At 40.7% G+C, this 26,146-nt stretch overlaps 1 protein-coding gene across 1 annotated transcript in view; it reads right to left on the reverse strand.

The window, feature by feature from the left end:
* The window catches only part of LOC136166218 (exocyst complex component 1-like), a 78,019-nt gene extending 67,698 nt beyond the window's left edge, over positions 1 to 10,321 (reverse strand). Inside the window, exons 1-2 of the mRNA XM_065932241.1 lie at positions 10,207 to 10,321; positions 4,898 to 4,999 (exon numbers count right to left, since the gene is read on the reverse strand). The gene's annotated coding sequence lies outside the window, so the exon portion shown is untranslated. The remainder of the gene's footprint in view (positions 1 to 4,897; positions 5,000 to 10,206) is intronic.
* Positions 10,322 to 26,146: the final 15,825 nt, after the last annotated feature.

The following is a 26,146-nucleotide window of genomic DNA, read 5'->3' on the forward strand; positions in this document are numbered from 1 at the left end:
CAAAGCCTTTGACTGTGTGGATCACAATAAACTGTGGAAAATTCTGAAGGAGATAGGAATACCAGACTACCTGACCTGCCTCTTGAGAAACCTGTATGCAGGTCAGGAAGCAACAGTTAGAATTGAACATGGAACAACAGACTGGTTCCAGAATTAGGAAAAGGAGTACGTCAAGGTTGTCTATTGTCACCCTGCTCATTTAACTTACATGCAGTGTACATCATGAGAAACGCTGGGCTGGAGAAAGCACAAGCTGAAATCAAGACGGCCTGGAGAAATATCAATAACCTCAGATATGCAGATGACACCACCCTTATGGCAGAAAGTGAAGAAGAACTAAAGAGCCTCTGGATAAAAGTGAAAGAGGAGAGTGAAAAAGTTGGCTTAAAGCTCAACATTCAGAAAACGAAGATCATGGCATCTGGTCCCATCACTTCATGGCAAATAGATGGGGAAACAGTGGAAACAGTGGCTGACTTTATTTTTCTGGGCTCCAAAATCACTGCAGGTGGTGACTGCAGCCATGAAATTAAAAGACACTTACTCCTTGGAAGGAAAGTTATGGCCAACCCAGGCAGCGTATTAAAAAGTAGAGACATTACTTTGGCCACAAAGGTCCGTCTAGTCAAGGTTATGGTTTTTCCAGTGGTCATGTATGGAAGTGAGAGTTGGACTATAAAGTTGAGCACCAAAGAATTGATGCTTTTGAACTGTGGTGTTGGAGAGGACTCTTGAGAGTCCCTTGGACTGCAAGGAGCTCCAACCAGTCCATCCTAAACGACACCAGTCCTGGGTGTTCATTGGAAGGACTGATGTTGAAGCTGAAACTCCAATACTTTGGCCACCTGATGTGAAGAACTGACTCATTTGAAAAGACCCTGATGCTGGGAAAGATTGAGGGCAGGAGGAGAAGGGGACGATGGAGGATGAGACAGTTGGATGGCATCACCAACACAACAGATATGGGTTGGGGTGGACTCTGGGACTTGGTGATGGACAGGCAGGCCTTGCATGCTGCAGTTCATGGGGTCGCAAAGAGTCAGATATGACTGAGCATCTGAACTGAACTGAATGAAAATATACTGTAGCAAAACCTGTGGGCTGCAGATAAAGCTGTGGTCACATAGACGCTTAAGTATTAGAATTATATAATATATGTAATCATATACGTGTGTGTGTGTTGTGTAAATGGAAAAAGAATAAAGCTTCCAAAAGATACCCTATTACCTTGAGGTAGACAACTACTGAACTATACCTAATAGTGGAGGCAGGGCAGACTTCAGAACTTCAGGAGACCAGCAGAAGGCAGCATTTGGAAACAGGAGTAGCTTCCAAATTAGGCAGTTTGAGAGCACAGTGAACGCCAATGTCAGAAGCAGTCTCCAGGAAAAAGCATTTAATGTATAAAGTGGTGGAGAAACTAAAATATATTTAAGATTTGACACTCTAATTCCTTTTAAGGATGATTTATGTTTCTAGGGAAAAAATAAGAAGTACTTGATGTAGAAGGTGAATAACTTTATAATTTCCAGGAGAATCTTGGTACCAGGATGACACAATGAAGAACTTGGGAGTCCCCTGACTAATCTAGCAGCGAGAAAATGAAAACAGAGATGAGAGAGAGAAATAGAAAGACATATTTGTGCAATTGGGCACTGCTGCACTTTAAAGTCTAGGTATGCACTCCAAATCATAAACAAATGCCACCATGTTCAGAGCTAACCCTGAGACAGTGATTAGTGTCTAAGAGATTAATTAGGGACAACTCTTGGCATCAACAACGTATGGAAGAAAAGGACATCAGATTGGGCAAAGGTAGAAGTAAAGTTGTGTTGCAGCCTCAGGAAACCTCAGGTGACCCTTTGGGGGAGAGTTCTTAAAATGAGATGACCCCTTCAGGGGGATGTCCCAATTCAGGAGGATGTCTTAACTTTTATATTCTTACACCTGTCATTGGATGAAGGGCATTGTACGAAGGGGTGATGTGACCCTGGGCTAAGTGGCTCCCTTTAGCTGAGATTGGCTGTCTGCAGCATTTCCAGGGCTGGGGCAAAAGCTCTAGAATCTGAAAATTGTTCAACTTTCCTTGTCTGGGTTGCCAAAGTAAAAAATACAGGCAGGGTATATTACAAATAGTTCTTTAGCCTGGAGAAGAGGTCTTGAAGCTGTGAGCCACTCACTGGGAAGCAGCAGGACATGAAGGATTCTTGAACAGATCGGAAGCTACTGGAAGGCCTTTCAGGAGTTCAATCCCATAATAAATACTGTACCTTCAGTGTAACTTTGCCCTCTCTGCCAGTCTTCCTCAGTTCCCATGTGGGCCCTTTTGGACTTGAACTTGGTGTTCCCAGAACTTGAGCTGGAGACTTCCATGAAGTCTGCTTTCCATCTACTGGCTCAGCTTTCTTGCTCTCTCTGCTCCAGGCTAGTCTCTTCAAACTGCCTTTTCCATTTCTGGCAATAATACCCCTCTCTAGACCTAACTAATGCTTTTCTGGGGCAAAAGGAAGAGAATTAATAAGGGTAACTTTTATTTCTAGGAGGGAAGTTACCATATTCCTTCAGAGTATTCATCTCCTTGATTATTTAACTTTTACTCTAGATTACTCATGGGTATTTCTGCTCCCCTACCTTCAACCCAAGGAGGTTTTAGAACATTGTCCTCTCTCAGCATCAAGTCTCTCTCCATCCTCCCTCTCTCTCTCTAAGACCCACCTTTATCCACACACTCACAGGCTTTCTGGACCTCCGAGGAAGATAAGCACTTCACAGAATCTCTGCTACAGGACCAAACATACTGAAATGACTTTTTATGAAGATATTGAAGCAACAGAAAAAGAATACATGAGGATTGTTTCTCCTGAGGGTTCAATTATTTAGAGGGCCTTTATCACACTTCGATTGATAAATCTAACCTTTCCTTTCTTGACTACAGTTGATCACACTGTGATGAAAACAAGGTAGAAAATGGAAAAATAATACTTGGATTTTAATGAAATAATAAAAATGCAGGGCCTATCTTTGACTTTTGCCAAGAGAGAAAAGAGTTCACATTTCGACTATGTGGTGGCAGGAGTCCCTTTTAAAACAGGGCCAGTCTGCATGATGCATTGAAAAATCAACCTTTTCAAATATAGCCATAACCCCTCAAGATTGTTTCATTTCTTGGGGCCAGGCAAACCAAACTTCGGGTTTGGTTTGAGTGGTGCCCTGTATACTAAAGTGATAAACATAATCTGGAAGCACAGCACAGGCTAAAAATATGGAGCTGGCAGCCTTTGATTGAAATTGAAATATTTTTCTGCTTTTAATTCACTGCATAAAATTTTAACTGTCCAAATTCAATCAGGTAGGTCGTCCTAATGATCATGAGCTTCAACCCTGCTAACAACTAAGCCTGCACTGTTAAACTCTACTTTATCTGTTCCAGAAACCTCCTGGGTTTCTTTAATGCCTCTGTTATTACTTGCTTTGCATCATTCTGCGTTTCTTTAAAAACACAGCTGTGTGACCTCTGGAAGTTTTATTACTTCCTTGAGACTTGGTTGCCTCCTCTATGAATATCTGGGTATATATTTAGTATTGCTCAATAGATTTTTTTATGATAATGAAAATGTTTTGTATCTGTACTAGCCAATGCAGTATTCACTAGCCACATGTAGCTAATAAACATCTTTAAAATATGGCAAATCCAACTGAGAAACTGCAGTTTTAATTTTAAAATTTGTTTAAATACAAATAACCTCATGTAGGTAGCATCTACTGACAGTATAAATCTATGTAATATTTTAAGGATATTCTCCACTCTAAAACTCTACCATTCATTAGCTCAACCTAAATATTTCTGCCCTTTGACAAGCAGAAAATAATTTATGCCGCCCTTGAAATTATTTTTCAAGACCTTTGTCAGTTTGGGGACATCATATTCTTAAAAGTGACTTTGCTTTGTGAAACTTTAATAACGTTGACGTTTCCTGCCCTTGGAAGCACCTCTGTTATTATGGGAAATGTTGTGGACGAACAAGGACCATTTCAAGAGATGTGGGAAAACTCCTTCTGGACTTAATTTCATGATGAGGATGCTCAGAATGTCAAAATGCTAAATTGCTTATAGTAAGAACCATACCTCTTTCACACTATTTTCTGCATGTAGCTGGAAAATGTTTAAAATATTTTAAAATAACTGCACATCTATTTCTGAAGCTGATTTGGCTGTTCAAGGCTTACTAGAACTTTATCCATCTCACTATTTCACTCAGTAAACAAATGCAGTTGTTACATATGTGTCTGTGTTCCCTTCTAGATTATGTGTTTATGAAGTTAGAAACTAGATTTATGTCACAGCCCTTATGTATAGCACAATATTCATTGCTAATTCAGATCGTATTTTAAGATGAGACAAAAGTTAACATTTTTAATGTAGTCACAAATATCTAGCAAACCAATCAGAAAAAAAAAAAAACAATTTTTTTAATTGGTCAAGAACAAAAAGAGAAATACTTCATGCAAAATCATATCTCTAATAACTACCACTGGAATTAGAACACACACATGCTAAAATTATTTTAAAATATCTTATCAAAGACTTTAAGGCTGTACCTAAAAAGATTATATCAGAAGTGAACATAATCACGTTGTCTGACCAGCGTGAATCACGCAAGGCATATTATATATAAAATAAACAATAAGAACCCACTGTATCGCACAGAGAACTTACTCAATACCTTGTAATAAACGGTAATGGAAAAGAATACACACACACACACACACACACACACACACACACACACACACAACTGAATTACTTACCTGTACAGCTGACATACAACACTGTAAATCAACGACACTTCAATTTTTTTAAATAAGTGTAAAAGGTCGTATAGCTTCATAAACTCACCTCTGGTACCCAAGGGACTACCTGAAACAACAGCAGCTACAACTTTCCTGGAGACAGGACATGGCCAGCAAACTGGGCTGTTACACTCGGTAATAGTCATACCTGTAAAAAATATACAGGCTCATTAACACATAGGAATTCCTCATTTTTCTGGCAGTATTAGGCAATGAGGTATGCATATGAGAATTTTTTAAATGACAAATTTAAGAAGAGTATTTTAACCTTCACTCATTAATTTTTTCTAAAATTAAGAAATGTATTCATCAGTGTATTTAATGTTTCCTTGATGACTTGGGGTCATCAGTTCAATCAACGTTTGCATGAATAATACAAATGGAAGCAAGACAAGCACTCACACTGAAACTGAAGATGACATAATGTTCTATCAACTGGAATAACTGATGAAGGAGTAAGAAAAAAAAGACAAAAATGAAAACAAACCATGATCAAGAAACAGTCACGTTCTGACTTCTTCTATTTAGTTTCAAAAAGTGAATTGAAAGTGCTCCGTTGTGTCCGACTCTTTGTGACCCCATGGACTGTAGCCCACCAGGCTCCTCTGTCCATGGAATTCTCCAGGCCAGAATATTGGAGTGGGTAGTCGTTCCCTTCTCCAGGGGATCTTTCCAACCCAGGGATCGAACCCAGGACTTCTGCATTGCAGGTGGATTCTTTCCTGTCTCAACCACCAGGGAAGCCATTTCAAAAAGAGACCACAAATCCCAGTGGTATCTCCAACATTATTAGCTGTCTTTATCCCTTGTTTCCATTTTCCTTTCCTTTTTCTTCTACCCTAGAGGGGTTCCAGGAAATGTTTATAGCTGCTCTCAAGACAAATTCTAATACCTGCTTCTTCTCAAAATTTCACAATGTGTCCAGGAGATAAACAGTGTGGAGGTCAAATACAATTCACCACAGGGAGATCTGTGGTGAAAATAACATCAGAAACTAGCTCCTAAACATGCAAAGAGCAGAGTATGGTGTCAGGCACTAATTTCCTTCCAAATACCTCTCCATTTCTAAACGATGTCTTTATTTATTTACCAAGATCCCTTTTTATTGGTTCCCTCTTCCAGACTGCTTCACTTCACCTGTCCTCACATTAAATACATTCACACTCTTTTTGATTCCAGTTATTTGCTCATTAAGTAATCATAGAACACACACATGCTAAAATTATTTTAAAATATCTTATCAAAGACTTTAAGGCTGTACCTAAAAAGATTATATCAGAAGTGAACATAATCATGTAGTCTGACCAGCGTGAATCACGCAAGGCATATTATATATAAAATAAACAATAAGAACCCACTGTATCGCACAGAGAACTTTGGAATTAAATACTGAGTAAAATTAAAATACTGGAATCACTTGGAGGGTTTAAGCACTTCCACCAATGAATACTGGGTGTGGAATTCAAGAGGCTGCACTTGACTTGGCCTTGTCCAAGTTCTTTCTTAAGAAGTATGTAAGATAAACCTAAACTCAGAGTTATTCAGATTGGACTGCTTTCTCAGGTGGACTAGAATTCACTGCTCATTCCACCCACTCTGAGGTCAGTGGCACTTTTCGGAGATGGGGTGGCCTCCTCTGCCCACTGCGGAGGCTCAGTTCCCCCTGGGCCCACTCTCTGTCTCAAATCCCACACTGAGGCCAGATGCCAGCCTTCCCAGAACATTAGTGGTCTCCTTTCAGTGTTTGAACTGCTCAGACTGAGTCCCCGTGGACTCTTTCTCAGCTTGAAACCTGATCTTCAACCCCTTTACCTGACCTGGATGGTCACCTTCCTACTCTAGGCTTCAGCTGCTTTAGCTGTAAAATGATATATCTCTTCTTAGTTCCATGGAGTCGCAAAGAGACCGACACAACTTAGCAACTGAACAATGACGACATGATATTCTTTATGATACCCTGTATCGCAGGACCTGTTTCTACGGCTCCTGATGCCAGCTTCTTTCACAATCATATCTTGTTCATCTCTGAAAGTGGAATCCAAATCAATCATTTCCAGGCAGCTTTCAAATCTAGAATCATTCCCTGAACTTTCAAAGCAGGTTCTCTTAATCCCTTTCTCCTAGGATGGCAGGCACTTCATACTCTGTCTTCTCTCCTGAGGATTCACAACTCCTCCAAGATCAAGATGCTGCTCAACCAATTCTCAGGTCACACTCTGCACAGCGCTTGGTGTATGGCAAACAGCCAATAAAGATTTGAAAACGAATTAAATCGAAATGAATGACTCACGGTTGCTGACAACTTTAATTGTTCTCCCTTCCTGGGGAGAACAGTTGGAAGAATCCCCAGTCTCTCTTGTGGCCACAGAAATGGACTGTGGCCAAAACAGCAGCAGAGAAACTGACCTGGATCCTTCCAGAGCTGGCTCATCAGAAACTTCCATATGCATTTCTCCATATTCTTCACCCCTTCTGCTGATGGATGCAGATGGGGATGAGGTCTAAGGGAAGGGAGACGGTATAGGATGGGAGGAGTCTGGGTTCCTGAATGACCATCTGAAGGAGTGCAGTCTCCCCAAAGTGAATACCCACCCAGGGCTGTGATGTGGGAACCATAGTGCTGTGCTGCTGAAATTTGGGGAGTTGTGTGGTAATTTAGCATAAACCATTATACGCACAATTATGCTAATTATACGATCCACTTAAATGGCCCTCAATCTAGTACATTTAAAATGACAGACATCAATTTGTGTTATTGACACTTTTACCCTCCAATTTAACCCTGCTCTTCTGAATCAGTCATTTGACCTCAGAGAATATCAATTCCTCAAAAGATTTTACTCTGAGATTCATACACACTGCAATCAGAATTACAATATTTGAAAAATAATGTTGAGAAAGTACTTTCCAGAGAAAACTTCAGTAACTTTTAATTCCTTGATCCTGCTTTGAAAACACAGCATAGTAAACTACTTGCAGTTTATCCATATTTATTGCTAATTAACAAAGTATTTTAGTTGGGATTAATTTTTAACAAATAAATAGCAGGTTTCTTGTCCACATCACAGCTGAATGACTAAATTCTCTCTCTGGAAGATTTCTTGACTGACCTTTATTTGTACTCAGTCAACTGATCTGGGTCAAATGCCAGATATTAAAAATCTTCAGCATGTTCTTTTTCTTTCATTACTTTTCATCCAATAAGCATTTGACCACGTGGATTTTTCTCTGGTCTGGAGTATTTTTACTAACAAGCTACATGATGTTGCAAAAGACCTTAAGGCCCAAATGCTGGTATCTAATGAGTCTGTTCCTTTGAAGAGACTGATTTACTTTTGCTCCAACTTTTGGAAAACTTGCCCCAAAAAGCTCCACCACCCTCCTATTCTGCCCACTTCATCCATTAGAGAAGACGATTTTCTCAGTGTTACTTCCAAGGTACAGGCAGATGAACGCTTATACAACGGATTCAGTTACCTGCCTGGGAACTGAAAGGACCTTTCCCATTCAAATATCCTGGTTAGGAACCACGTTTTTTAATTTCTCTGGGAATTAAGAAACAGCAAGGAACGAGGGTACGTGGTTGATAAATGAACGTCAGTTCTTCTGAAAATCACTCTGTCTCCTCCCGTTCCTCTTGGTGTTCAAGGTAGGGAAAGAACCCTGGTCATCACCATGTGGTTATCGCTCTCCTTCTCTTCGAAGAGACAAGCCGTTTCATTGAGGACACTAATTCACCAAACTCAAGGCTCGAATTCCTTTTATGTACCCGATGCCTATCTTTATAGTATATGCCATTATCTTCAACAGTGAAATGATATGCTTTATTCCTCATTACAGAGACCAAAGTGCTATAGCAAAAGTCACTCCTGAGAGTTTTACGTGGAAATTTACTGACTCAAGAACAAATTTCTGTAGAAAAAGACAACCCATCTCTGTGTTACAAAGCATTGTTCCTTGCATCAACCACCAGTGTTAACTACAATCTATTATGATTTGAAGCATGCTAAATAAGCAGATTGTACTAAAAAAGAAAAGCACATAAAAAACCCACAGAACAAAACCCAAACTATTCTCAATAAAAATATCCATTTGCTGGAGCCAATCTGAGATTTAACCAGGATTAGATACTTTAAACTGCAACACTGCATACCAGAACACCATGAAATAAACATTTCTCCTGATTTGGATACCATCTCCTCCTGATGCAAACTCTACCCCGACCCAAAGAAATCCAAAAATCCCAAAACCAGCCAACCAACAACAAAAAATAACCAAAGACCCAAAACCAAACAAAAAACCAAAGAAACCACGCCCATTACTATAACTAAAATTCTCAAATATTTGAGCGTCTATGGTAACTGCTCAAAGAAGTATTTTTTAAATGCTCATTTAACTTAGGAGCTTCCCTAGTAGCTCAGTTGCTAAAGAATCTGCCTACAATGCCAGAGACTCGGCTTCGATTCCTGGGTTGGGAAGATCTCCTGGAGAAGCAAATGGCAACGCACTCAAGTATTCCTGCCTGGAGAATTCCACGGACAGAGGAGCCTGAAGGGCTACAGTCAGTCCACGGTGTCCCAAGAGTTGGGACATGACTTAGCGACAATACTGTCACCATTTAAGAGCAGTGCAGCTCCGCCAAAAGTCGCCAAAAGTCGTTAGGCTTGAAAAGCCTAACGGAATCAAGAAAAACTCTTCACCATACCCCAAAACATACAAAGGCGGGAATAGTTTTATTTCAAACTTTGCTTAGATGTTAGTATGTCACAAACTGCCCTCCAAGACGCGCTCTTAGAGTCAGTGACCGTCAATAAAGCCTGAAAACGCTGAAAGTGAACGTTAATAACCTTTTGTAGCCTATCCTCCAGAAGGCTTTAGCAAAGAGCACGGAGTCCCACCTGAACACCCGCTGTTGGCGGCCAGCGAACAGGATCCCGAGCTGGGCGCCCCCATCACCGGCGCGCATCCGGGAGCAGAGACCTCTTCACACCCGCGGACCCAACGCGCCCGACGCGCACCCCGCGGCCCCGACTTCGGGCTCCTCGGAGGCACCTCCCCTTCCCGAACCCGCGAGCCCGCGGCGACCGGGTCCAGGCGGCGCCCACAGACCCAGAGGCCGCCCCCCGCGGTCGAGGGGCGCCGAGTTAGGGAGGGCTGCGAGCGCGCGGGGCGCCCACAGTTCCACGACCGTCTTGGGCCCCGGCCCGGGGTCCTCACCCTGCGGCCGGTGGCGGCGACCCCGGACCCGAGGACCCAGCGAGGCTCGCGCTCCCCGAGGCTGGAGGAGTCGGGGGCCGCTGGCCGTTGGGCAGGCGGGGGCGCGCGGTGAGGGGCTGCGGATAGAGCTGCACTTACTCGTGTCTGCGCTGCTCCCCGGTCCGGGGCCTTTCGCAGTGGGGACCGACCCAGTCTCCACCTTCCCTCCCCTCAGGAGCGGTCCGGGAGCTCTGGCGTCCCTGTGCCTCCGCCCACTCGCCTGTGGCCGCTCGCGCCTGCGCACTCGCACCTGCAGCCTCTCGCGCCTGCGCACTCGCTCCAGGCCCAGTGGGGGCGGGGAGGGGCGTTTGTCAGCCCCAGGACTCCTGGCTGGAAAATCCTGACTTTACATTTCCTTAGAGTGTTGGACTTGATATCAGTTGTTTAAAAAAATAAATGTCAAGTTTTCTTATCCTAATCATCATTTCATGACTATAGATTCTGTCTTTGTAAGATTTAAGAATAATAATTTCTACTTGGTCAACTGAGTCAGATAATAGGTACCAAACTTATCTATTGCTTCTATAAATTTTCAGTCAATACGTTTTAGCCTGTGAAGTTTTATTTAGTGTGTGTGTGTGTGTGTGTGTGTGTGTGTGTGTGTGTGTTACTACTAATCAGCCTCGGCAGGGGCAGAGTCTTGAGATGAAGGGAGAGTTAGGATCTCCTAGGCTAGCGCTGTCTCCCTGCCACGTAGTTTGCCGTGGGAACTAGAGGTCCTGAGACCCCAGGATATTTTGGCAATGTGGAGCAGATTCTCTGCGTGTGCACACAAGTACACACTGACATACGTCAGAGGAAGGGAGCATAGGCAGTGGGGTCAGGGGAGGGGTGGACCTTGGGGTGGCAACGGTGACAGAAACATGCGTCATTTCTCCTGGACTGAGGCAAAGACCACCTTGTTGGACCTCGTATGGAATCAAGGTCAGGACATCTGCACTGGCTGTGGTGAGGAGTCCTGAGAAGCGAATGAGACACCCCCCGGCTGAAGTGGACAAGAGGAGGCTGAGGGTCCTCTTCAAGGTCCCTCTCAAAGCCCCTGCTTCCTGTGGATCCTCTCACATTCCCTCCTGGGGCCCACGGAATGCTGGTGTCCTGAAGTCTCTCAGAGGTAGGGTCTGTGCTGTGCTTTCCCTGCTGGGTGTGCAGTATGAGAGGTTCCCATCAAAGGGGTCATGTGTCCAGTGCGGGGGCGAGGAGAGTGGCCCTTGCACTCCTACACATTCCCCTGCCCCTGACCTGGCCTATACCTCCTCCTACTAGCATCCGAGCTTCTCAGTGGAGGAATGGAGCCTCTGATCTATTCACTTACCAGCTGTGCCCTGAGCATTCAGTGGGGGCTGTGATGAAAAGAAGCACCAGGGTCACAGGCTGGAGGGGGAAGTGGAGAAACACAGGCCCTCGTCTATCAGATCTAGTCCGTTAAATCTATTTCTCACTTCCACTGTATAATCATTAGGGATTTGATTTAGGTCATACTTGAATGGTCTAGTCGTTTTCTGTACTTTATTCAATTTCAGCCTGAATTTGGCAATAAGGAGTTCATCATCTGAGCCACAGTCAGCTCCCGGTCTTGTTCTTGCTGACTGTATAGAGCTTCTCTATCTTTGGCTGCAAAGAATATAATCAGTCTGATTTCAATGTTGACCACCTGGTGATGTCCATTTGTAAAGTCTTCTCTTATGTTTTTGGAAGAGGGTGTTTTCTATGACCAGTGCATTCTCTTGGCAGAACTCTATTAGCCTTTGCCCTGCTTCATTCTGTACTCCAAGGCCAAGTTTGTCTGTTATTCCAGGTGTTTCTTGACTTGCTGCTTTTGCATTCCAGTCCCCTATAATGAAAAGGACATCCTTCTGGGTGTTAGTCCTGGAAGGTCTTGTAGGTCTTCATAGAAGCGTTCAAGTTTCTTCTGTTCTTCTGCTGAAGAAACTCTTCAAGTTCAGTTTCTTCAGCATTACGGTTTGGGGCATAGACTTGGATTACCGTGATATTGAATGGTTTGCCTTGGAAACCAACAGAGGTCATTCTGTTGTTTTTGAGATTGCATCCAAGTACTGCATTTCAGACTCTTTTGTTGACTATGATGGCTACTACATTTCTTCTAAGGGATCCTTGCTCACAGTAGCAGTTATAATGATCATCTGAGTGACATTCACCCTTTCCAGTCCATTTTAATTTGCTGATTCCTCAAATGTCGACGTTCACTCTTGCCATCTCCTGCTTGGCCACTTCCAATTTTTCTTGATTCATGGACCTAACATTCCAGGTTCCTATGCAATATTGCTCTTACAGCACCAGACCTTTCTTTCATCACCAGTCACATCCACAACTGGCTATTGTTTTTGCTTTGGCTCTGTCTCTTCATTCTTTCTGGAGTTATTTCTCCACTGATCTCCAGTAGCATATCGGACACCTACCGAATGGGGAGTTCGTCTTTCAGCGCCATATTTTTTGCCTTTTCATTCTGTTCATGGGGTTCTCAAGACAAGAATACTGAAGTGGTTTGCCATTCTCTTCTCCAGTGGACCACATTCTGTCAGACCTCTTCACCATGACTCGTCCATCTTGGGTGATCCTACTTGGCACGGTCTATAGTTTCATTAAGTTAGACAAGGGTGTGGTCCACGTGGTTAGAGGAACCATGTGATTAGACCTGGTTCATGTGGTTAGATGCACCAGTCTTACTGGGGTAAGCTTATAATCCATGTTTATAATTCTAAATTAGGTGAAGGATACTGGTTGTTGTTTTTTTTTCCTCACAACATTGATTATACCTATCATATAATTGTTACTATTCCTAGGTGAAGGAGGCCATAATTTTTCCTCATGATGTTGATCATATCTATCATTTTTCCTCATGACATTGATTATACCTATCATTCCTCATGACATTGATTATACCTGTTATAGACTTCTTATATCTATGCCTACCTAAATTAAGTGTTACCATTTGTTTAATACCTGTTTCTCTTACTTGTTAAAGATATGGTCATGTCCATTTCATCTTTACATTTTCTAAAACATTTCCAGACATTATATTAATGTCTATCAATGGGGAAATCAATACATATTTCTTGACTATTACATTGATATATCTTGTTTGTCAAACATTTTAGGCAAAATTCATAGTACCAAGAGTAAATTTTTCTTCCTTAAAATTATTTTACAAAGATCATTTACTTATGTAGATCAAATTCACATTTCTCAACCGTGTACCCTGCCTACATAATCTTAACATGCTATTAAAATGTGTACTATCCACGAGATTTTTCTAGTGTTCCTTGGTCCTTTTAAGATGGTGCTCTTGATGTGCAGGGGAAAGTATGTAAGTGACTCATTTGAAATGGAGCCCTTTTCAAAGAGCCAGGATTCATTGGATATATCTTATAAAAGCTCCACCCTTACCGGGGTCTAACAGCTTTTGTAAGCCTGTTTCTGATGCTCCTGCTTAAACATTTTCAGCATTCAAAATGCTTTAAACTGTCATCATTTTTTTTACACATTGACACTTATTTTACTGTGCGACTTTTAACTTCTTGGCTTTTACCTCCCTTCTATCAACTTTGTTTGAACTGTCCACTGACATGGCATAGAGGGACTCCTCATAGAATTGAACTTAACCCTGACCTAACCTCAGTCCAAAAGTTGTTTCAAGTGACATCATCCACCTTTAATTAAGTCCCATCATTCTTCTCCCATGAATTGGCTCCTGTGACACTGCAGGCAGGCATAGTTAGCATCCCTCCATTCTGCCAGGGCATTGGCCGCATGCGATGTTAGCTTTAGTTCAGACGCCTTTTAAACTTCATTTTGCAACATGGGGAGTCGCTTTAATTTTTTTACACCCCTTAGTGTATGTTCCCAGTGTAGTTCAGTGAGAATGATTTCTTGATTTCTCCCCCTTTTTCAAAAAGAGAGTGCAATTCCACCTTAAATGTAAAACATGTTAAAGAATAATAAGTATAATAAATATAGAAATGTTCACAAGTGGGGCTTGATCAAGACAGGGAATTTTTCTTTTCCTGTGGTTTTTCCACAATTATAAGAACAATGTTGTTTTATGAGCTCAAATTCTTAAGAGCATAAAGACCGAAGATGAAGTAGTAATTGCCAACTAGGAAGTGCCAGATTAAAAGCATCTGAGAGGTTCCAAAGTGCCTCAGTGTATAAAATAACAATGAACTCTGGGATTAGAGGAAAAGAGGAAGCTGCTGAAATTATGTTCCTTTAATTCTGCCTTCGAAACAGCTATCATGTTGAATCAGTAATATCATGTTTCTTTTTCAGTCTTTAGAGGAATATGACATTTTTTTCCCTAATACCCTTCAGATGGTATACCAGAGAGGTTCATCCAACAGAAATGATCGATGAGCTTTTAATCTGAAAAAAAAAAAAAAAAAACCAAAAAAAAAAGTCATGATCCTTGGTGGTGAAGAAATTCATCAAAAGCTCCACAGTTCTGTAAAAGTGTACAAGTCTTTCTCCCTTCTGAAGCCAGAAGGGAGCCCCGCAGAGGGTGGGAAAATCATATTGATAAGTGTGTTCATGTTTATTTCTTCCTTACTGAACTTCTAGACCAATTTTGGAAGGTCCTAGATCTACTTTAGCTAAGGAATTCCTTTTGAATGTCAGGGCAAGCCTAAAGTTGGGCTTCTGGCAATTCTGCCAACAGTGACCACTAGTTCTTTGTACTAAAGTTTATATCAGAGCTATAATTTAAAATAACTGCTATTTCACCCATAGCCTATTCTTATGACAATCAATAATGTCTCCAAGATTATCAGATGTCCTTTGGGGAACAAAATTGCCTCATGAAAATGTGTAATGTCAACCTTTTTTCTTGCCGATATCCTTATGTCTGTTTACCCATTGTCCATCTGTCACAGACACCCTGAGACACACCAATCCTGAACACTCAACATTTTATCTTCTTTATTCCCATTGCTGGGTTTCTGAGTGATGCTTAAAAAAACAATCACACAATGGTTTCAACATTTATCGCTGCCTAGCCAAGTGTCCTTGTTTCTTTACTCTTCACTCTTCAATTCTCTATAGCATCTGTTGAAATAGTTACCCACTCTTATTATGATTCCATTTCGTCCCTCATCACCCACCTTCTAATTCACGGAGAAAATCAAAGCATCAGAAGATAAGTCTCTCAAATTTCTGTCCTGGAACCTAAGAACATATCTGCCTGACATTTTCTCTTTTTATATTATTAAAGAACGACTCTTCTTCCTGTCCATTGATAGCTTCTGCCTATGCCATCTCCAGCCCTTCTCAGGACCCTTACTCTATGAATTATATAGTTAACAACATTTATGAAGTTTCAAACATGTCAGCATAACACAGTTTCTTTTTCCAGTTATTTATTTACTCTTTCCTGTCTCTTAATAACTTTCCAAAATTAAATTTGTATCACCCCATCAGTGCCATCCAATCATTCCTCAAAGAGCTTGAACACATTTTGTGTTCCTACGAACATCTCTAGCCAATATCTTCTTATTTATTATACTTCATAGCAATATTTTGCCTCTGTTAAATTGCTTAAAAGAATATTTGACAGTCCTGCTCATCTTAAAGTTTTCTACTTTTTTTAACACTACAGATTCCTTTGATTTTATTTTAGTCCTATGGATATTCTCTCTTGGGATCCTTGCAATGGTCTTCTACTCATACAAGTTCATGTTCCTCGGGGCTCTCTTCACAGTGCCTCAGCTCATTACTTACATCTTTTGTATTGTTTTAGCTGCCTTCTCATATTTAATCCCACAGGTCTACCTTGATTCATGCAGTTTTGAATGAGTTCTATAGGTTGTCTTGCTCAGACTAACATTTATGTTAGTTCCTAGAATCTGATTACTTGTTGTAACCCCCCCCCCTTTTTATTGTATTCTGCCATCTTTTTACCTCAGTTTTTTCTTTCTCTTTCTTTGCCAACAAGTAAATATTTTCATGTTTCTGCAAGGTTAGGGCCCTCTAAGCAAGGAATTAATGGAACAAGAGTTAATAAGCAAGCCATGGACGTTAAAGATGTGTGACAATATGTAGTTTTGATCACCACCTCCTATATAGTCTTATAAACCTGTCCATACATACTTCTTTCAGGCATTCTAGTGAGAAATCTAGAAAGCTTTTGTTGTTCATCAATGAGTTGTGTCCGATGCTTTGTGACCTCTCAGACAGTAACAAGTCAGCCTTCCCTGTCCTTCACCATCTCCCAGAACTTGCTCAAACTCATGTCCATTGAGTCAATGATGTCATCCAGCCCTCTCATCCTCTGTTGTCACCTGCTCCTCCTGCCTTCAGCTTTCCCAGCATCAGGGTCTTTTCCAGTGAGTCAGCTCTTCACATCAGGTGGCCAAAGTACTATAGCTTCAGCTTCAGTACCACACCTTTCAATGAATATTCAGGACTGATTTCCTTTAGGACTGATTGGTTGGATATCTTTGCTGTCCAAATGACTCTCAAGAGTCTTCTCGAACACCAAAGTTCAAAAGCATCACATCTTTGACACTCAGCCTTCTTTATTGTCCAACTCACATCCAAACATGACTACTGGAAAAATCACAGCTTTGACGAGACAGACTTTCGTCCGCAAAGTAGTGCTTCTGCTTTTTAATTGACCATCTGGGTTGGTCATGGCTTTTCTTCCAAGGAGCAAGCGTCTTTTAATTTCATGGCTGCAGTACCATCTGCAGTGATTTTGGGGCCCAAGAAAAGAAAGTCTGTCACTGTTTCCATTGTTTCCCCATCTACTTGCCATGAAGTGATAGGACTGGATGCTATGATCTTCATTTTTTTGAATGTTGAGGTTTTTTTTTTTTAAATCCATTTATTTTGAATGTTGAGTTTTAAGCCAGTTTTTTTCACTTTCCTCTTTCACCTTCATCAAGAGGCTCTTTAGCTCCTCTTTGCTTTCTGCCATAATGGTAGTGTCATCAGCATATCTGAGGTTATTGATATTTCTCCTGGCAATCTTGATTCCAGCTTGTACTTCATCCAGCCGCCTGACATTTCACATGATGTACTGTGCATATAAGTTAAATAAGCAGGGTGACAATATACAGTCTTGATGTACTCCTTTCTAAATTTGGAACCAGTCCATTGTTCCATGTCTGGTTGTATCTTGCTTCTTGACCTGCATACAGATTTCTCAGGAGGCATGTAAGGTGGTTTGGTATTCCTGTCTCTTAAAACATGGTCCAGGTTGTTGTGATCCACACCTGAAAGCATGTGCATAGTCAATGAAGCAGAAGTCGATGGTTATCTGGAATTCTCTTGCTTTGTCTATGATTCAGTGGATGTTGGCATTTTGATGTCTGGTTCCTCTGCCTTTTCTAAATACAGCTAAAATATCTGGAAGTTTTGGATTCATGTATTGTTGAAGCCTAGCTTGGAGAATTTTGAACATTATTTTGCTGGCATGTGAAATAAGTGCAATTGTGTGGTAGTTTGAACATCTTGGGGATTGCTTTCTTTGGGATGGAATGAAAGTTGACCTTTTCCAGTCCTGTGGCCACTGCTGAGTTTTCCAAATTTGCTGGCATATTGAGTTGAGCACTTGAACAGCCTCATCTTTTAGGATTTGAAATAGATCAGCTGGAATTCCATCACCTCCAGTAGCCTGGTTTGTAGTGATTCTTCCTCAGGCCCACTTGACTTCACACTCCAGGATGTCTGGCTCTAGGTGAGTGATCACACCATTGTGATTATCTGGGTCATTAAGATCTCTTTTGTGTAGTTCTTCTGTATATTCTGGCCATCTACTCTTAATATCTTCTGCTTCTGTTAGATCCATACCGTTTCTGTCCTTTATTGTTCTCCTCTTTGCATGAAATATTCCCTTGGTATCTTTAATTTTCATGAAGAGATCCATAGTCTTTCCCATTCAATGGTTTTCCTCTATTTCTTTGCACTGAACACTGAGGAAGGCTTTCTTATCTCTCCTTGCTGTTCTGAGGAAATCTGCATTCACCAGAGGATATCTTTCTTTTTCTCCTTTGCCTTTCACTTCTCTTCTTTTCTCAGCTATTTGTAAGGCCACCCCAGACAACCATTTTGTCTTTTTGCATTTCTTTTCTTGGATATAGTTCCACCTCCTATATAGTCTTACGAACTTCTGTTCATAGTTCTTCAGGCACTCTCTCTCTCAGATCTAATTCCTTAAATTTATTTGTCACTTTTACTGTAAAATTATAAGGGATTTGATTTAGGTCATACCTGAATGCTCTAGTGGTTTTCCTACTTTCTTCAATTTCAGTCTGAATTTGGCAATAAGGAGTTCATGGTCTGAGCCACAGTCAGCTCCTGGTCTTATTTTTGCTGACTGTATAGAGCTTCTTTATCTTTGGATGGAAAGAATATAATCAATTGGATTTCGGTATTGACCATCTGGTGACCTCCACATATAGATTCATCTCTTGTGTGGTTGGAAGAGGGTGTTTGTTATGACCAGTACATTCTCTTGACAAAACTTTGTTAGCCTGGTTCATTTTGTACTCTAAGCCAAACTTGCCTGTTACTCCAGGTATCTCTTGACTTCCTACTTTTGTATTTCAGTTCCCTGTGATGAAAAGGATATCTTTTTTTTTTTTTTTTTTTTTGGTGTTAGTTCTAGAAACTCTTGTAGGTCTTCATAGAACTGTTCAATTTCAGCTTCTTTGGCATTAGTGGTTGGGGCACAGACTTGGATTACTGTGATATTGAATGGTTTGCATTGGAAACAAACAAAGGTCATTCTGTCATTTTTTAGATCACCTCCAAGTACTGCATTTTGGACTCTTTTGTTGACTGTGAGGGCTACTCCGTTTCTACTAAGGGAGTCTTGCCCACAGTACTAGATACAATGGTCATCTGAGTTAATTTCACCCATTCCGGCCCATTTTCGTTTACTGAATCCTAAAATTTCACTGTTCTCTCTTGCCATCTCCTGTTTGACCACTTCCAATTTACCTGGATGTGTGGACCTAACATTCCAGGTTTCTATTGCAATATTGTTCTTTACAGCATCAGAATTTACTTTCACCACCAGACACATCCACACCTGGCTGTTTCCACTTTGGCTCATCCTCTTTATTCCTTCTGGGGCTATTACTCCGCTCTTCTCCAGTAGCATATTGGGCGCCGAGCAAAATGGGGAGTTCATCTTTCAGTGTCATAGTTTTGGCTTTTCATATTGCTCATGGGGTTCTCAATGCAACAATCCTCAAGTGGCTTTCCGTTCCTTCAGGGACCACCTTTTGTCAGAATTCTTCACCATGACCCGTCCATCTTGGGTGCCCTACACTGCATGGCTAATAGTTTCATTGATTTAGACAAGGCTGTGATTCATGTAATCAGTTTGGTAAGTTTTCTGTGATTGTGCTTTCCATAAAGAGAACTTTACCTCCCCAAACTATATATTTACATTCCAAAAGGGAAGGAAACCTGGAACCTTGGGTGTATACCAGGATATATAAACCTGGAGACACTTGACTTACAGTTCGTCTAGAGACCACTACTTACTTCCCACAAGGGAACTTCCCTTTCTCTACCCTAGGAGAGTTTGTTTGCATAAGGGAGAATCATTTCTCTTCTCAGGAAGGAAGGATGTTAACTGGACAGCATGTGTATTGAATCCCTGATTCTTAATTTCATGGCTTCTCTCCTGTTATGTGACACCCAAACACACCAGCTTGTCCATATAGCATCACCCCAGAAGAAGGTAGAAATTGTTGTGTAGTGAACTGACACAAGTATTACTGTCAGTAATAACAATCTGTCTTGATCCAGAAACCTCATGTTTGAATTGATGGTAACATAAACAAATATAGACATTAAAAACTTAATCTTCTTTTTCATGAAAATCATGCCATTTTATTTACTACAGGGATAGTGAATAATTTTATTATCATTTCTTTTGTTTTTTTCTGGTATCGTTCTTCAAACACATAGAAAAGGGACATTTGAATCAGGGCAAACTTGAGTGCTCATGGGTTCCAGCTATATGACAGGTTCCCCCTGGTTACTCTGAGAGCTGAAAAGAATAAATTTCTGCCACTTGTAGTCTGCGTGCCACATCTAGATGAGTGCCAGCACACTGGCTGTAATCTTGGCTATAGACACTCATCTCGAATCGTATTTATTTTCCCTTGTCGTATGGAAATTTCATAGCTCACGTCTTTGTTGTTATTGTCATTTTTCTTTGTGACACCAGATTCTTGAAGCAATCCATCCAGACCAAATGCTTTCCCATGGACAGAGTTATGTGTGTTCTCAGTCTGCTGTCTCCTGCCACAACTACAGTGCAGCCCTTGTTGATACATCCCTCAAAATGTATTGTACCAGTAGTGGCCACCGCTTTCCCCTTGAGTTTCTTCCTTTCTCCCTTCAGTCATTTCTACTTTGTTTCTTGTGTGTGTGTCCATGTCCATCTGTCTCTCTTTCTTGGGCAGAAAGTCAGAGCATCAAAGATCAGAGGAGAAGCATTAAACTTTAAGACAGGCATAGACAGCATTCTTCCCCCCTCAAGAAACTGACCATCACATGAAAGGATGACTTTCCTGTATTTTAGGAGAAATAGACTGAATGGTTCTAAACGAGGAAGAGAAAGTGAAGAGGAACATGGTAATTTTCCTGCTTTGATTAGTTTTTAAGCATTAGTAGACAAAAAACACAGAGAAGGGATGGGTATGTAGCTCTTCAAACATTCTTTTATCCCATTAAAATTATTCAATGAGTAGTTCCCTTATTTATTCTCTTCAAAACTACTTGACTGGAAGAATTCATATGGACCACCATCCTACCAATGTGGAGCTCCAGGTTCTTAACATCTCAGTGTTTCAAATAATCTAAATGTGGTATATATTTTGGCATGTTGTTTTTCCAACTACTTTGAAGCATAAATATTTCTAGTTGACATTCTACTATGCCTAAAATTAAATGTTAACTGATTTTATGCTCTGTAGGAAGGGTCTTGGAGGGTCTTAAAGAATTTTAATTTGTCACAATTTGCTTTGAAAGAATCCAGAATTGTACTTGAGTTATATCCCAATTTTCCAAGTATTGAATGAAGTATTTTAAAATCAAAATGCAGTCTTATTATTTAAAATGTGTCCTCATCAAATTAAGAATAGATAATTTAATGATTCTGCTTAGTGTTGGTGGGGAATACGTGTAACTCTATGGCTGATTCATATCAATGTATGACAAAACCCACTGAAATGTTGTGAAGTAATTAGCCTCCAACTAATAAAAAAAAAAAATTTTTTTAATTTTTTTGAATGTCTTCAATATTAGAATTGGGGAGGACAATCTGTTAACAAAGAAAAAGAAGTTGTAATTATTTTATAGTAAGCATTTTTTCAGGTATATTTATTAAGTTACTACTCTGAGAAAGGCAGTATGCTAGCTCTTCTGGTATATCAAAATGAATATATAAGTCAAAAGGGAAATATGGGCTTCTCAGATGACTCAGTGGTAAAAAATCTGCCTGCCAATGCAGGAGATTCAGGAGATGCAGATTCGATGCTTGGGTCAGGAATATTCCCTGGAGAAAGGAATGATTATTCCCCTGAGTATTCTTGTCTGGAAAATCCCGTAGACAGAGGAGACTGGTGAGATACAGTCCATGGGGTCACAAAGAGTTGGACTCGACTGAGCACACATGTATGCAAAAGAGAAATATAATCTCAAATTATTTATTGAAAAACTACTTTGTGTGTGTTGTTACTTAATCTTAAGTTTATTTGAAGAAACTAAATATACACAAAGAATTCATATCCATTTAAAGTCACATAGGGGATTCCATGGCAGGATTTTGGCTGCTTTAAAATCAGGTCATGATGGAGAATTTTGACAAAATGTGGCCCACTGTAGAAGAGAATAGCAAACCACTTCAGTATTCTTGCCTTGAGAACCCCATGAACAGTATGAAAAGGCAAAAAGATAGGACACTGAAAGATGAACTCCCCAAGTTGGTAGACGCCCAGTATGCTACTAGAGATCAGTGGAGAAATAACTCCAGAAGAATGAAGAGATGGAGCCACAGCAAAAACAACACCCAGTTGCGAATGTGACTCATGATGGAAGTCAAGTCCGATGCTGTGAAGGGTAATGCTGCATAGGAACCTGGAATGTTAGGTCCACGAATCAAGGCAAATTGGAAGTGGTCAAACAGGAGATGGCAAGAGTGAACACTGACATTTTAGGAATCAGTGAACTAAAACAGACTGGAATGGGGTAATTTAACTCAGATGACAATTATACCTACTACTGTGGGCAAGAATCCCTTAGAAGAAATGGAGTAGCCATCACAGTCAACAAGAAAGTCCAAAATGCAGGACTTGGATGTAATCTCAAAAACAACAAAATGATTTTGTTCCTTTCCAAGGCAAACCATTCAGTATCATGGTAATCCAAGTCTACGCCCCAACCAGTAATGCTGAAGAAGTTGAAGTTAAACAATTCTATGAAAACCTACAAGACTTTCAGGAACTAATACCCAAAAAAGATGTCCTTTTAATTATAGGGGACTGGAGTGCAAAAGTAGGAAGTCAAGAGATATCTAGAGTAACAGACAAGTTCGGCTTGGGTGTACAAAATGAAGCAGGCTAGTGGAGTTTTGTCAAGCGAACACACTGGTCATAACAAACACCCTCTTCCAACAAGACAAGAGGAGAGTCTACACATGGACATCACCAGGTGGTCAAAACTGAAATCAGATTGATTACATTCTTTGCAGCCAGAGATGGAGAAGCTCTTGTTAGCAAAAACAAGACCCGGAGCTTACTGTGGCTCAGATCATGAACTGCTTAATTCCAAATTCAGATTTAAATTAAAGAAAGTAGGGAAAACCTCTAGAACATTCAGGTAGGACCTAAATCAAATCCCTTAAAATTATACATTGGAAGTGAGAAGTAGATGCAAGGAATTAGATCTGATAGACAAGAGTACCTGAAGAACTATGGATGGAGGTTCTTGACATTGTACAGGAGGCAGGGATCAAGAACTTCCCCAAGGAAAAGAAATGCAAAAAGGCAAAATGGTTGTCTGAGGAGGCCTTACAAATAGCTGTGAAAAGAAGAGATGCAAAAGGCAAAGGAGAAAAGGAAAAATATCCCCATTTGAATGCAGACTTCCAAAGAATAGCAAGGAGAGATAAGAAAGCCTTCTTCAGTGATCAGTGCAAAGAAATAGAGGAAAACAATTGAATGGGAAAGACTATAGATCTCTTCAAGAAAATGAGAGCTACCAAGGGAATGTTTTGTGCAGAGATGGACACAAGAAAGGACAAAAATTCCATGGACCTACAGACACAGAAGATATTAATAAGAGGTGGCAACAATACACAGAAGAGCTATACAAAAACATCTTCATGACCCAGATAATCAGAATGGTGTGATCACTCACCTAGGGCCAGACATCCTGGGGTGTGATGTGAAGTGGGCCTTAGGAAGCGTCATTATGAACAAAGCTAGTGGAGGTGATGGAATTCCAGTTGAGCTATTTCAAATCCTAAAAGATGATGCTGTGAAAGTGTTGCACTCAATATGCCAGCAAGTTTGGAAAACTCAGCAGTGGCCACAGGACTGGAAAAGGTTAGTTTTCATTCCAATCCCACAAAATGCTGACAGCCACACAATTGCACTCAGCTCATATGCTAGCAAAGAAATGCTCAAAATTCTCCAAGCCAGGCTTTAACACTACATGAACCTTGAACTTCCAGATGTTCCATCTGGATTTATAAAAGGAACAGGAACCAGGGACCAAATTGCCAACATCCGCTGAATCATCGAAAAAACAAGAGTTCCAGAAAAACATCTATTTCTGCTTTACTGACTGCACCAAAGCCTTTGACTATTTGGATCACAACAAACTGTGGAAAACTCTTAAAGAGATGGGAATACCAGACCACCTGACCTGCCTCCTGAGACGTCTCTATGCAGCTCAGGAAGCAACAGTTAGACCTGGACATGGAAAAAAAGACTGGCTCCAAATTGGGAAAGGAGTACATCGAGGCTATATATAGTCACTCTATTTATTGAACTTATATGCAGAGTACATCATGAGAAACACTGGGCTGGATGAAGCACAAGCTGGAATCAAGATCGCTGGGAGAAATATCAATAACCTCAGATATGCAGACGACACCACACTTATTGCAGAAAGTGAAGAAGAACTAAAGAGCCTCTTGATGAAAGTGTAGAGTAGAGTGAAAATGTTGGTGTAAAACTCAACATTCAGAAAACTAAGATCATGGCATCTGGTTCCATCACTTCATGGCAAATAGTTGGGGAAACAATGGAAACAGTGAGAGACTTTATTTTGGGGGGCTCCAAATTCACTGCAGATGGTGATTGCAGCCATGAAATTAAAAGATGCTTACTCCTTGGAAGAAAAGCTATGACCAACCTAATAAGCATATTAAAAAGCAGAGACATTACTTTGCCAACAAAGGTTCGTCTAGCCAAAGCTATGCTTTTTTCCCATCAGTTCAGTTTAGTTTAATCAGTCGGTTATGTCTGACCTACTCTTTGTGACCCCATGAACTTCAGCGCGCCAGGCCTCCCTGTCCATCACCAACTCCCGGAGTCCACTCAAACCCATGTCCATCGAGTCAGTGATGTCATCCAACCATCTCATCCTCTGTCGTTCCCTTCTCCTGCCCTCAATCTTTCCCAGCATCAGGGTCTTTTCCAATGAATCAGCTCTTCGCAGACATGTATGGATGTGAAAGTTGGACTATAAAGAAAGCCGAGCACTGAAGAATTGCTGCTTTTGAACTATGGTGTTGGATAAGACTCTTGAGAGTCCCTTGGACTGCAAGGAGATACAACCAGTCCATCCTGAAGGTAATCAGCCCTGAATAGTCATTGGAAAGACTGATGCTGTAGCTGAAACTCCAATACTTTGGCCACCTGATGCGAAGAACTGACTCATTGGAAAAGACCCTGATGCTGGGAAAGATTGAAGGCGGGAGGAGAAGAGGATGACAGAAGGTGAGATGGCTGGATGCCATCACTGATTCAATGGACATGAGTTTGAGGGAACTCCGGTGGTTGGTGGTGGACAGGGAGGCCTGGTTGCTGCAGTCGGTTGGTTCGCCAAGAGTCAGACATGACTGAGCGACTGCACTGAACTGAACTGACAATTCCTAATGAGGTAATTGTTATGGGAGTAGGAGACCACAGGGACCACAGGCGCCAGTGAAGCCTTTGTATGGAGGAAATAAAATTAATTAGACTTGAATAGGCTGAAAGGGCGGAGACAATCCAAAGAGGGCTGAGACTGATGTGAGAACAGAATTTTAAAAGCTCATTTGGAAACTTGCTGTGAGTAGAGGAATGAAAGTGGGAAATGGGGGACAGATTGACCATGAATGAATGAAAGAGTCTTGCTGGAGTGACTAATGGATAGAGTTTGCTTCCTGATGTTGACTGTTTTTAGAAAGGATGAGCCAAAATTCCAAAGAAAGAAAAATGTGGGCTTGATGCATCTATCTTTTAGGGATCATGGCTGCTGGAAATAATTAATTAAAAGTAAATTTTTATTCAAGCAATTTTGCGTTTCAGCTTTTCTTCTATTTTCTACTTTAATATGATGCTAATAAATCCCACCTTCATTTAATTCTTTCTGTAGCAGCTCCCTCTTTCGTGTATTCTTTTAATATTGATTCCATGAGCCACTCCTAATACCAGTTGAAAGATTTGAAAAGGAATAATTGGCTAAAGGCAGAATTAATGAAAGAGTATATTAAATAATCCCAGAAAGTAGTGATTACAGAGGTTGGAATATCTGGACAGCTTGAAATCCACAAAGATGATTTCAACATTTCATTTTTTACTGTGTGCCAGTTTAAAAAGTCTTCTATAGGTATTTACCTCTAATTTTCGTTAAACATTAAACCTTTTTTTTGTTCTAGATATTCCTTCCTAATCCTTTTTTATATTTCATTCCATTTTCTCCTCAATGCTTTAGTTTCTACTCCATACCTTTTCTAAATTTTCTAAATTGGAAATATTTAGTATTAGCCACTTCTGTAATTTCCTCCTGTTTC

Source organism: Muntiacus reevesi, chromosome 4, assembly GCF_963930625.1.
Source record: "Muntiacus reevesi chromosome 4, mMunRee1.1, whole genome shotgun sequence".
NCBI classification, from domain to species: Eukaryota; Metazoa; Chordata; class Mammalia; order Artiodactyla; family Cervidae; genus Muntiacus; species Muntiacus reevesi.